The sequence below is a fragment of the Canis lupus genome, chromosome 29 (genome assembly GCF_048164855.1).
Source record: "Canis lupus baileyi chromosome 29, mCanLup2.hap1, whole genome shotgun sequence".
Taxonomy (NCBI): domain Eukaryota; kingdom Metazoa; phylum Chordata; class Mammalia; order Carnivora; family Canidae; genus Canis; species Canis lupus.
The window spans coordinates 22,765,132-22,775,887 of NC_132866.1; the positions used below are offsets into that span (position 1 = coordinate 22,765,132).

Genomic DNA, 10,756 nt, shown 5'->3' on the forward strand with positions numbered 1-10,756 from the left:
AAGAAATAGAAAACCTGAACAGGCCAATAACCAGGGAGGAAATTGAAGCAGTCATCAAAAACCTCCCAAGACACAAGAGTCCAGGGCCAGATGGCTTCCCAGGGGAATTTTATCAAATGTTTAAAGAAGAAACCATACCTATTCTCCTAAAGCTGTTTGGAAAGATAGAAAGAGATGGAGTACTTCCAAATTCGTTCTATGAGGCCAGCATCACCTTAATTCCAAAACCAGACAAAGACCCCACCAAAAAGGAGAATTACAGACCAATATCCCTGATGAACATGGATGCGAAAATTCTCAACAAGATACTGGCCAATAGGATCCAACAGTACATTAAGAAAATTATTCACCATGACCAAGTAGGATTTATCCCTGGGACACAAGGCTGGTTCAACACCCGTAAAACAATCAATGTGATTCATCATATCAGAAAGAGAAAAACCAAGAACCATATGATCCTCTCATTGGATGCAGAGAAAGCATTTGACAAAATACAGCATCCATTCCTGATCAAAACTCTTCAGAGTGTAGGGATAGAGGGAACATTCCTTGACATCTTAAAAGCCATCTATGAAAAGCCCACAGCAAATATCATTCTCAATGGGGAAGCACTGGGAGCCTTTCCCCTAAGATCAGGAACAAGACAGGGATGTCCACTCTCACCACTGCTGTTCAACATAGTACTGGAAGTCCTAGCCTCAGCAATCAGACAACAAAAAGACATTAAAGGTATTCAAATTGGCAAAGAAGAAGTCAAACTCTCCCTCTTCACCGATGACATGATACTCTACATAGAAAACCCAAAAGTCTCCACCCCAAGATTGCTAGAACTCATACAGCAATTCGGTAGCGTGGCAGGATACAAAATCAATGCCCAGAAGTCAGTGGCATTTCTATACACTAACAATGAGACTGAAGAAAAAGAAATTAAGGAGTCAATCCCATTTACAATTGCACCCAAAAGCATAAGATACCTAGGAATAAACCTAACCAAAGATGTAAAGGATCTATACCCTCAAAACTATAGAACACTTCTGAAAGAAATTGAGGAAGACACAAAGAGATGGAAAAATATTCCATGCTCATGGATTGGCAGAATTAATATTGTGAAAATGTCAATGTTACCCAGGGCAATATACACGTTTAATGCAATCCCTATCAAAATACCATGGACTTTCTTCAGAGAGTTAGAACAAATTATTTTAAGATTTGTGTGGAATCAGAAAAGACCCCAAATAGCCAGGGGAATTTTAAAAAAGAAAACCATATCTGGGGGCATCACAATGCCAGATTTCAGGTTGTACTACAAAGCTGTGGTCATCAAGACAGTGTGGTACTGGCACAAAAACAGACACATAGATCAGTGGAACAGAATAGAGAATCCAGAAGTGGACCCTGAACTTTATGGGCAACTAATATTCGATAAAGGAGGAAAGACTATCCATTGGAAGAAAGACAGTCTCTTCAATAAATGGTGCTGGGAAAATTGGACATCCACATGCAGAAGAATGAAACTAGACCACTCTCTTGCACCATACACAAAGATAAACTCAAAATGGATGAAAGATCTAAATGTGAGACAAGATTCCATCAAAATCCTAGAGAAGAACACAGGCAACACCCTTTTTGAACTCGGCCATAGTAACTTCTTGCAAGATACATCCACAAAGGCAAAAGAAACAAAAGCAAATATGAACTATTGGGACTTCATCAAGATAAGAAGCTTTTGCACAACAAAGGATACAGTCAACAAAACTCAAAGACAACCTACAGAATGGGAGAAGATATTTGCAAATGACATATCAGATAAAGGGCTAGTTTCCAAGATCTATAAAGAACTTATTAAACTCAACACCAAAGAAACAAACAATCCAATCAGGAAATGGGCAAAAGACATGAACAGAAATTTCACAGAGGAAGACATAGACATGGCCAACATGCACATGAGAAAATGCTCTGCATCACTTGCCATCAGGGAAATACAAATCAAAACCACAATGAGATACCACCTCACACCAGTGAGAATGGGGAAAATTAAGGCGGCAGGAAACAACAAATGTTGGAGAGGATGCGGAGAAAAGGGAACCCTCATACACTGTTGGTGGGAATGTGAACTGGTGCAGCCACTCTGGAAAACTGTGTGGAGGTTCCTCAAACAGTTAAAAATAGACCTGCCCTACGACCCAGCAATTGCACTGTTGGGGATTTACCCCAAAGATACAAATGCAGTGAAACGCCGGGACACCTGCACCCCGATGTTTATAGCAGGAATGGCCACGATAGCCAAACTGTGGAAGGAGCCTCGGTGTCCAACGAAAGATGAATGGATAAAGAAGATGTGGTTTATGTATACAATGGAATATTACTCAGCTATTAGAAATGACAAATACCCACCATTTGCTTCAACGTGGATGGAACTGGAGGGTATTATGCTGAGTGAAGTAAGTCAGTCAGAGAAGGACAAACATTATATGTTCTCATTCATTTGGGGAATATAAATAATAGTGAAAGGGAATATAAGGGAAGGGAGAAGAAATGTGTGGGAAATATCAGAAAGGGAGACAGAACGTAAAGACTGCTAACTCTGGGAAACGAACTAGGGGTGGTAGAAGGGGAGGAGGGCGGGGGGTGGGAGTGAATGGGTGACGGGCACTGGGGGTTATTCTGTATGTTAGTAAATTAAACACCAATAAAAAATAAATTAAAAAAAATAAAAAAATAAAATATTACTATAAAAAAAAGAAAAAAAATCAAAATGAATATTATTTGTGCTATTCCTGAATAAAGAGAAAGCACAGAACCTTTCTTCTAAATTGCATGAAGTACCCCCCCCATCAAATGTGCTCTTGAATAAAAATAAAAAATGAAGAGACATAGCTATTGATTTAATAAGGGGAAAAATACCCAGACCCGTATTTACATCTAATTTAAACATTTTTTTAATTGTAGAATTGTTCAATTGAAATATCTTGCATTGTCTCAAGAGATGCTATGAATTGATGTAATAATATTTACATGTGTAAATATTTATGGCAGGACCTCAGCTTCCCATACTTGGATCTTTTATACTTCCTTATTTTTGTAGGGACAGTTAGACATCTTAGCAGTTAAATAAACATTTCTCTAGTCAACATTGGAGACACTTGGCCAATACAGGAAGAACTCCTGTTCTTCTCACTTTGCTGGAGTTTGAGAGGGCTCCTTAGAGGAACGATGTTCATACTGGTTAAACTTCCCTAGGACTTGCTAAATTTAGGTGAAACTGACACAAACTTGGCTCCATCTTGTCATTTCATGTCTCCATAGGACCTTCAGCTCCTAGAAAATCTTGTGGGCATGTGTTCACAAGCCCATCGGTTAGTTGCACATGCCATGGAGCATCTAGTTTCGTTCTTCTCCCGTGTCGATAACTCTCTCCCTCAAATGATGCCTGATGACCAATAACGCACTGGAATGTGACACAGGAGTGCCACTCTTTCCACATTCTCCTGTGAGACAGCAACAGATCTGCCTCCAGAGCTGCCTCCTGATAGTTTGAGCTGCTGAATCCATGCAGAAAGGGGAGGATAGCTCTTCTCCAGAGACTGTCTTGCTTGTGTCCGCATGTCTCAAAACATGTCAACAGTTATGAAAGCTGGTACCTGTAATTATTTTCACAGGGGTCAGAAACTGGGTTCATCCAGCTAAAAATAGCTTCCACATCATGTTGTTAATTGGTTTACCATGCAGCTCCCAGTTACCTGTAAACGCCCTCCCCTTTTCAGGCTAAACCAAAACTTATCACACAAATGCATAATTTTCAGCCCATTAACCTATTTTGGGGTATGTTTCAATTTCATTTTTTTGGATCAAGTATCTCCAATAGCAAGATATGATCATGCAAGTGTGAAATATGCATTTATATATGCATGTCTTCAAAATGGTGAAATAACATAATATTGACTACTTCAAAAGGAAAAAGTTTTTTGCATAAATTATGATAGAATCGTGATAAAATTGAAAGAATGAAATGAAATATCAAATGAAATATCAAATCAAAAATCAAATTTGCTAACATTTACAAGGCAAAGTATTAGTACACTAATACTACGTAGAGTTCCTGTATAAACAACCCAAAAGGAAATGACTTTAAATAACAATAAATCAAAGAATAAATATAGTTCATAAGCTTATGAAAACATATCCAAATATGCCAATAATTAAAGTATTGTAAATTAAAATATCAAAACATTTGTCATCAAATGTGCGAAATTACATTATATGTTATAGACAAGGTTACGGTGAAAAGAGAACATCATCTATGACTTTTGGGAGTACATTTTGTTGTATGTACAACTTCTCTGGAAATGTTCATACCCTTTTCATATACTCTCATCTAGCAGTTACAATCTAGTGCAAAATCAGATGAATGCAGACTATAGTGTTATTTATAGTTTTAAGATTGAAACTAGTGTAAACATTGAACAATATTAGGTTAGCCATTGTACTTGTTGGATATGGGTACTGTAACAGATTACCACAAGCATGGGGATTTAGAAGAACAGAACTCTCTCAATCTGGAGGCTAGAAGTCTGAAATCAGTGTGGGCAAGGCTGTAGGGGAGAATTTGAGTTTTGCATCTTCTGTCTTCCAGTGGCTGATGGAAATCCTTGAATTGTGGCTGTATCATTCCATTCTCTGCCTCCTCCATGGTCATGTTACCTCCTTTTTTTTCTGTATGTGTCCTTCTAAGGACACTTGTTACTAGATTTAGGGACTACCTATGTAATCCAGGATGATATCCCAAATTTAATAACATCTACCAAAAGATCCTTTTTCCAGATAAGGTAATATTCTCAGGTTTCAGAGTTTCTGATCGGACTATACTATATCTTTTTGAGGACCACTATTCAACTCACTTACTGCTATTAAGTTTTGCTATATCCATTCATTGAAATATATAGTCATTGAAAACACATTGAAACGGCATGAGGAAATGACCTGAAGAATATTGAGCAAACATGGGAAGATAGAATTGTATATGCTATAGAATTCCAATTTTGCAGAAAGAAATTAAAAAAATATATCCCATGAAGACACAGAAAAAAGAAGTGGAAAGAAAATTTGTATCATGATATATCAAAATACTTTTCAAGTTTATCTTTCCATTAATGGTAACTTGAATGGAACTACCATGAATGGGATTTAAATTTTTCTTATTTGCTTTTAGCATTTTTCATTGATACTAAGCATAAATTTATTTTACAATAAATTGGTCTTATTTTGTTAAAGAATAGAATAAAAGCAAGGTGTACAAAATTAAAACTGATAAGAATAAGCAGATATTTCATTAAAGTAACCAACTACAAGTAAAAACACATATTTTCCACATATTTGTAATAAATTGGAAAATACAGGAGGAAGGGAATATAATACTCTTTTAAAACTTCAAATAGGGGTACCTGGGTGGCTCAGTGGTTGAGCTGCTGCCTTTGGCTGGGGTTGTGATCCTGGGGTCCTGGGATCAAGTCCTGTATCAGGGTCCCTGCAGGGAGCCTGTTTCTCCCTCTGCCTGTGTCTCTGCCTCTCTCTCTGTGTCTCATGAATAAGTAAATGAATTGAATCTTTCTAAAAAAGTCAAATAAAAAATGTAATTACATGGGAAAAAAAAGAACTACTGAGAGACAAAAAACATTGAGAAGTGGAGACCTGGCCTGCATTATTTAATGGGGAGATGATATTGGAAAATGCCATATCCCTCAATTGCATGACAACTTAGCAAACAAGAGAGAGCTAGATCATCAGAGATATACTGGCACCCAGACCAGGGGAAGGGCTGTACACAGTCTCTGCCATCACAATGAAGTTCAGGGAGCATCTTTGATGTTCCAAATGTGTTGCCATGGCAAAATCCTTAGCCCTGCTCTCCATGTACAAATGTTAAGGCTTGAGTAAATTATTATTTTTTTAGCTGAGTCAAATTTACTTACTTGTGAAATGGGAAACATGAACCATTTACTTTACAGGCTTATTTTGAGAGTCCATCAGTGCGACAGGCATGGAAGAACTTGGTAAAACTATAAAAGAACTCTGTAGAAGTTACTGCTCTATCTGCCTGAAGTACAGGTGTGCAAATGACCATGGTCTCCGGGGTCTCCTAGAATGTCAGCTAAGGAAACCTTCCTGAAGACATTTTTGATAATGTCCTTTATCCTCACTGTTCTGAAATATTTCCATGACTGTTTGTAAAACCAATTTTTGATTAGTTTGGCAGATACAGTTATTGTTCATTTTGTTTATTTATTGAAAGATTTTATTTAAAGATTTTATTTATTTATTCATGAGAGACACAGAGAGAGGCAGGGACATAGGCAGAAGGAGAAGCAGGCTCCCCGAGAGGAGCCTGATGCAGGACTCAATCACAGGACCCTAGGATCATGCCCTGAGCCAAAGGCAGCAGCTCAACCACTGAGCCACCCAGGTGTCCCAGTTATCATTCATTTAACTATCAAATTTTCAAGGTGGAAGAAGCTTTTGATATAGAGCAGCTCTCTCATTGTATAGATGAAGAAATAGGCCCAAGTTTGCCCAGCTGCTGGCTCTGAGGGTAGACATAAGTAATAAACAGTAATGGCTAAGTAAATGACTATTTTGAGTCTCCTGACCTCTTGTTGGAACATTAGTTCCTCTAGGACCTTAAACTGAGTGAAGTCACTCTGTATACCAACAACACTCAGTAATATCCCCAGTGGATCACCTTTGCATCGTGTGACTAGAGTGAGAAGATACCCAAGGAACTAATTAATTTGGTTGGTTTAATTAAAACAGTGGGGCAGCATTTATCTGGCATTTGATAATGGATTTTGCGGGTTGGTTTCCAAAAGAAAAAGGATCTCTGGTTGTATCTAATACGGTTGTAACAGTTTAGAGATTCAATGATATAGAGATTTAGCTAAAAATTTCACTTTTAGGGAGGATTTAGAAATAGAGTCAAGTTTAATAATTAGAATTGAGAAATGGACTAAGTTCCTCAGAGCTGCCTTCTGCTCTAAGAATCTGTTGGGGAAGCAAAAAAAGTTCTGGTTTAGCAAACAGTAGGAAAATCAATAATACTTAGGATGTTAATGATATTTGAAATTTAAAAATGTACTGTTATGAGCTAGTCTTAAGTGTGCCTGGGAATGATTAATAGCAGAAATTAAGGGTTCTTTTGGTTTAGCTCAAACTCTTCCCTTAAACAGGACTTTGAACCCTGTGAATAAATAGACTTAAGTTTGAACTGAACCCTGTGAGTAAATGGACTTAAGTTTGAATTGCAAAAGGATTTGTCAACTTGAGCTAGGTGGCTTATGATCCACTAAGACCCCTAGATATTACAAAATATTACTCTTGAATTAAAAAAAGATTTGACCTCCTACATTTGCTCTTTTAACTCACACATTCTTTCAAGAAATTCTTTTCCCAGTAAGTCAGAAGACAAATTGACAGGGGGTGAAAGCTAAGAGAAGGCTCTGGTTGTGTAACAGATCATTAGATCATTGACTATCTCTTGTACACAAGGAAAATTACACTAAGGGGAAAAGTGGGTATTTGCACTACTTCATTTTCCCAGAATCCCTTGGCTGATGGCAGCCTTAGGCATAACCATAAAACCAGTAGTATTAGGTATCTACACAGTACATAGGTGTGATACTGGTCTGTAACTAAATGGGATGATAGTCAGATTTATACTTTAATTTTTCATCATTATAAAAACTGTACACTGTTGAAAAACTAATAATCCCAATACAGCAAGCATTCCCTAGATGTTTCCACAATATTTATGAAAACCACATTTTCTCCCTTGTACTTGAGCATTACATTAAAAAAATATGTTGCAAATTTATTATATTCAGGAGCAGGGCACATTAAAATGTACATAGAGATAAAGAGTGAGGTTCATTTCTCAACTTGATACTGCTTATGTTTGAAGATGCCTTCTTTGCATTTTTTTAGAAATCTGGAGTCCCTGATGGTCGGGATTTGGGGAGCTGTGTTTGCCCTGGAGAAGACTTGCAGTGCCCCTTGGATCACAGTTAAGCAGCTGGGTGCTGCTTCTTTCTTAGAGCAGCTCTGGATGTTTGGCATATTTCTTCAGATTTGACTTACAAAGCATTAGGAAAATATGACTATAACCATGCCATATTTGAAATGAATTCATTGCCCTACCTTCTTTAGACTGGCCTAATCTAGTTACTCTGAATGATTTAAGAAATTGTACATTTTTTTTTCAGTGTATTTTGGTGTGTTTTTGCTGAGTTTGCAATTGGACATGAATTCTGAGCTACTGAGTAAAAGCACAATAACTGCCTTTATCCTTCTACACTTCAGTGGACATGTAGATATGGCCAGTTGCCTCTCCAGTAGATTCTAATAAAACAATGCTTTTTCTTGTGAATTCACTCTTCTAAGTGTGGTTCTATATCCAACTAAGCCATTCCCAGTAATTTCCTCTTTCCTTCCCTGTGTTTGGAAATAATTACATGATAGAATTCTGACCAATGGCAGGCAAGGAAAAGGCTTCTGGGAAAGTTTGCCCTAGTTGAAATAACAGACACAAAGACCATTGTCCTTCTGTTGAAATTTTTTTTATCTGAAAGCTGTATCTAGAACTGTGGAACCCATTTGATGACTGTCAAGACAGAGCCAACAGACTGAAATGGCTAAGGGGAAAAGGGAGATTACACGAGTCCTTGATGTTATTGTGTTAATGAGTGAGCTACATTGGAGCTGCCCCACCTTGGTATTTCTTAGGAGTTATTTTCCTTAATATTGAGGAATTCAACTCAAAATGAGTTGGATTTTGTGTGATCATATAAGATGTACTAACTGATCATCTGCCTTCCCAGTTTCTCCAAGAAGATGAGAGTGTGCTTAAGTAGTCAGTAAAATAGAATAGGAAGAAAATCTGAAAGCCTAGATCATGGGATCGTATCAGCACTGCTCTAGGGAATAGTCTGCCTTTCTAGAGAACTAAACACAGAGGGGGCAAAAAGTCCTGTCACTTCTTGTTGACATATGTTCTTACGTCCAATTTGTAAATGAGGAAGTATAGAAAGAAACTTGTTGAAAACTAAAGCACAGTAGGACCGCTAACTGGTATTATTCAAATCACATATCTGGAATTGAATCAAGCAACATCTTAAATGTTGTCATTGTTTCAAAGCAGAAGGCTCTGGGCATAGACCTCAGAAAAGAGAGCAGAGCAGAAAACATAGGCAAAATTCATAATAACAAATGATGAAACCACACAGATCTAGAAAGTTTTAGCAAATTTATTGAACTGTGTTTTGACTACAAACTGGAGATCTTAGCACGAGCTTCTCACATGCTTAATTGGAGTAAAACATAGTTTAGCACACACATGCACATATTAATTCTTCTGAAGATTGCTTTCACCTGAACAAGTAGTGCAAATTAGAAATTGTCACAAAACGATGTGCCATTTTGATGCAAACTGAATCAGATAGTTTGATGTATATGTGGTGTGTTGATATACACACACACGGGTTAAAGTATAGTTGCAAAGGAACTATAGTCCTGATGAACTTTCAAGACTTGAGTTGTCAAGAGAGTATGTATTCTTAGACATAAAGCTAGTAGAAAAAGCATATTTGGTTTATGTTGGAAATTTCACAAAAGAAACCACACATATTCCTTTTGCTAGGGAAAAGAAAGCACAAACAAAACCCAATACAGCATTAATATCAGAATGCAAGTTAAGAGCATTAATAACCAATCCTTAGAGCAGCTTGATGAATGGTTGGAGAGAATTTTACATTGCTTCCATTTAATTTTCTTTCAATTTGACAATTGTTGTATTGAGGTTCAGAACTTGTATGATAATCTCTTTCCCTTTAAAAGTTGAGTTAATCTGTTAATGAAACAGGGAGTTAAGAAATTGAATATGTGATGTGTGTGTGTGCACATGCACTGCTAAATGTCAGGGAAAAGTGGAGCTCTTATGGTTTTGGTTCAAATGAGTATTCAGCTTTGGCCAGTACATCTTACTCACATCCAGGAGTTGTGGCTACTATATTGGACAATAGAAGTTTAGAGGGAATATCAGTTAGGATGCTTTTGATGGGTCACAGAAGAAACCACTCAAAATGGATGAGAAATACAGAGGTAGAGGGTCCTAGGGTAGGTTCCATGATATAATTTGAGATTCAAGTTCTTTCCACATTTAGGTTGTGCATTCCTTGGGAAATTGGCTTTGCATCTGAGGCTAATCTACCAAACAATAGAATTCCACTGAGCATGATTTGAAGACCTCTGAACTAGATTCATTTCCATATTTCTTTAGATTATAAAATTCTGATTTATCCTATCTGAATTTATTGTAGAGAAAAGCCTGTATGTCTTTCAATCTGGGAACTTCCTGAGAACACCTGCTGAACCAAACTATAATGCTGAAGGGTTTCTTTCTGTCTGAGAAATTCTGGTATGAAGAAAGATATGTTTGGCAGAAATAGTAGGCTACACGTGAATTTAATAGCACTTTAATGTTGTGAGCAAAGAATTCACCAAAATTATAATAGGGGGAAAAGTTAATTAAGTTCATTCAAATAATTATAAAATACACATTGAACATGAATTTAAGATAACTGAAGATCATAATTTGAAACACAGATGCAGTATTGGCAAGCTTGGGATTTCATTTACCCATTAACACAATGGCCAGAAAAACCTTTTAACTCTATAGTCAAATCTCCATGCCAGATTGTCAAAGGAGACC

The 10,756-nt window shown here is 37.1% G+C and overlaps 2 long non-coding RNA genes across 2 annotated transcripts; one reads left to right on the forward strand and one right to left on the reverse strand.

Annotated features, from left to right (window-relative positions):
- Window positions 1–2,915: 2,915 nt before the first annotated feature.
- LOC140620565 (uncharacterized) lies at window positions 2,916–5,827 on the reverse strand. Its single transcript, XR_012020321.1, has 2 exons — window positions 5,442–5,827; window positions 2,916–3,641 (listed from the first exon to the last, which is right to left on the reverse strand). It is a non-coding gene; the product is annotated as an uncharacterized lncRNA (long non-coding RNA).
- A 63-nt stretch (window positions 5,828–5,890) lies between these two features.
- Window positions 5,891–8,416, forward strand: LOC140620564 (uncharacterized). The gene is made up of 2 exons (XR_012020320.1): window positions 5,891–6,105; window positions 7,975–8,416. It is a non-coding gene; the product is annotated as an uncharacterized lncRNA (long non-coding RNA).
- Window positions 8,417–10,756: the final 2,340 nt, after the last annotated feature.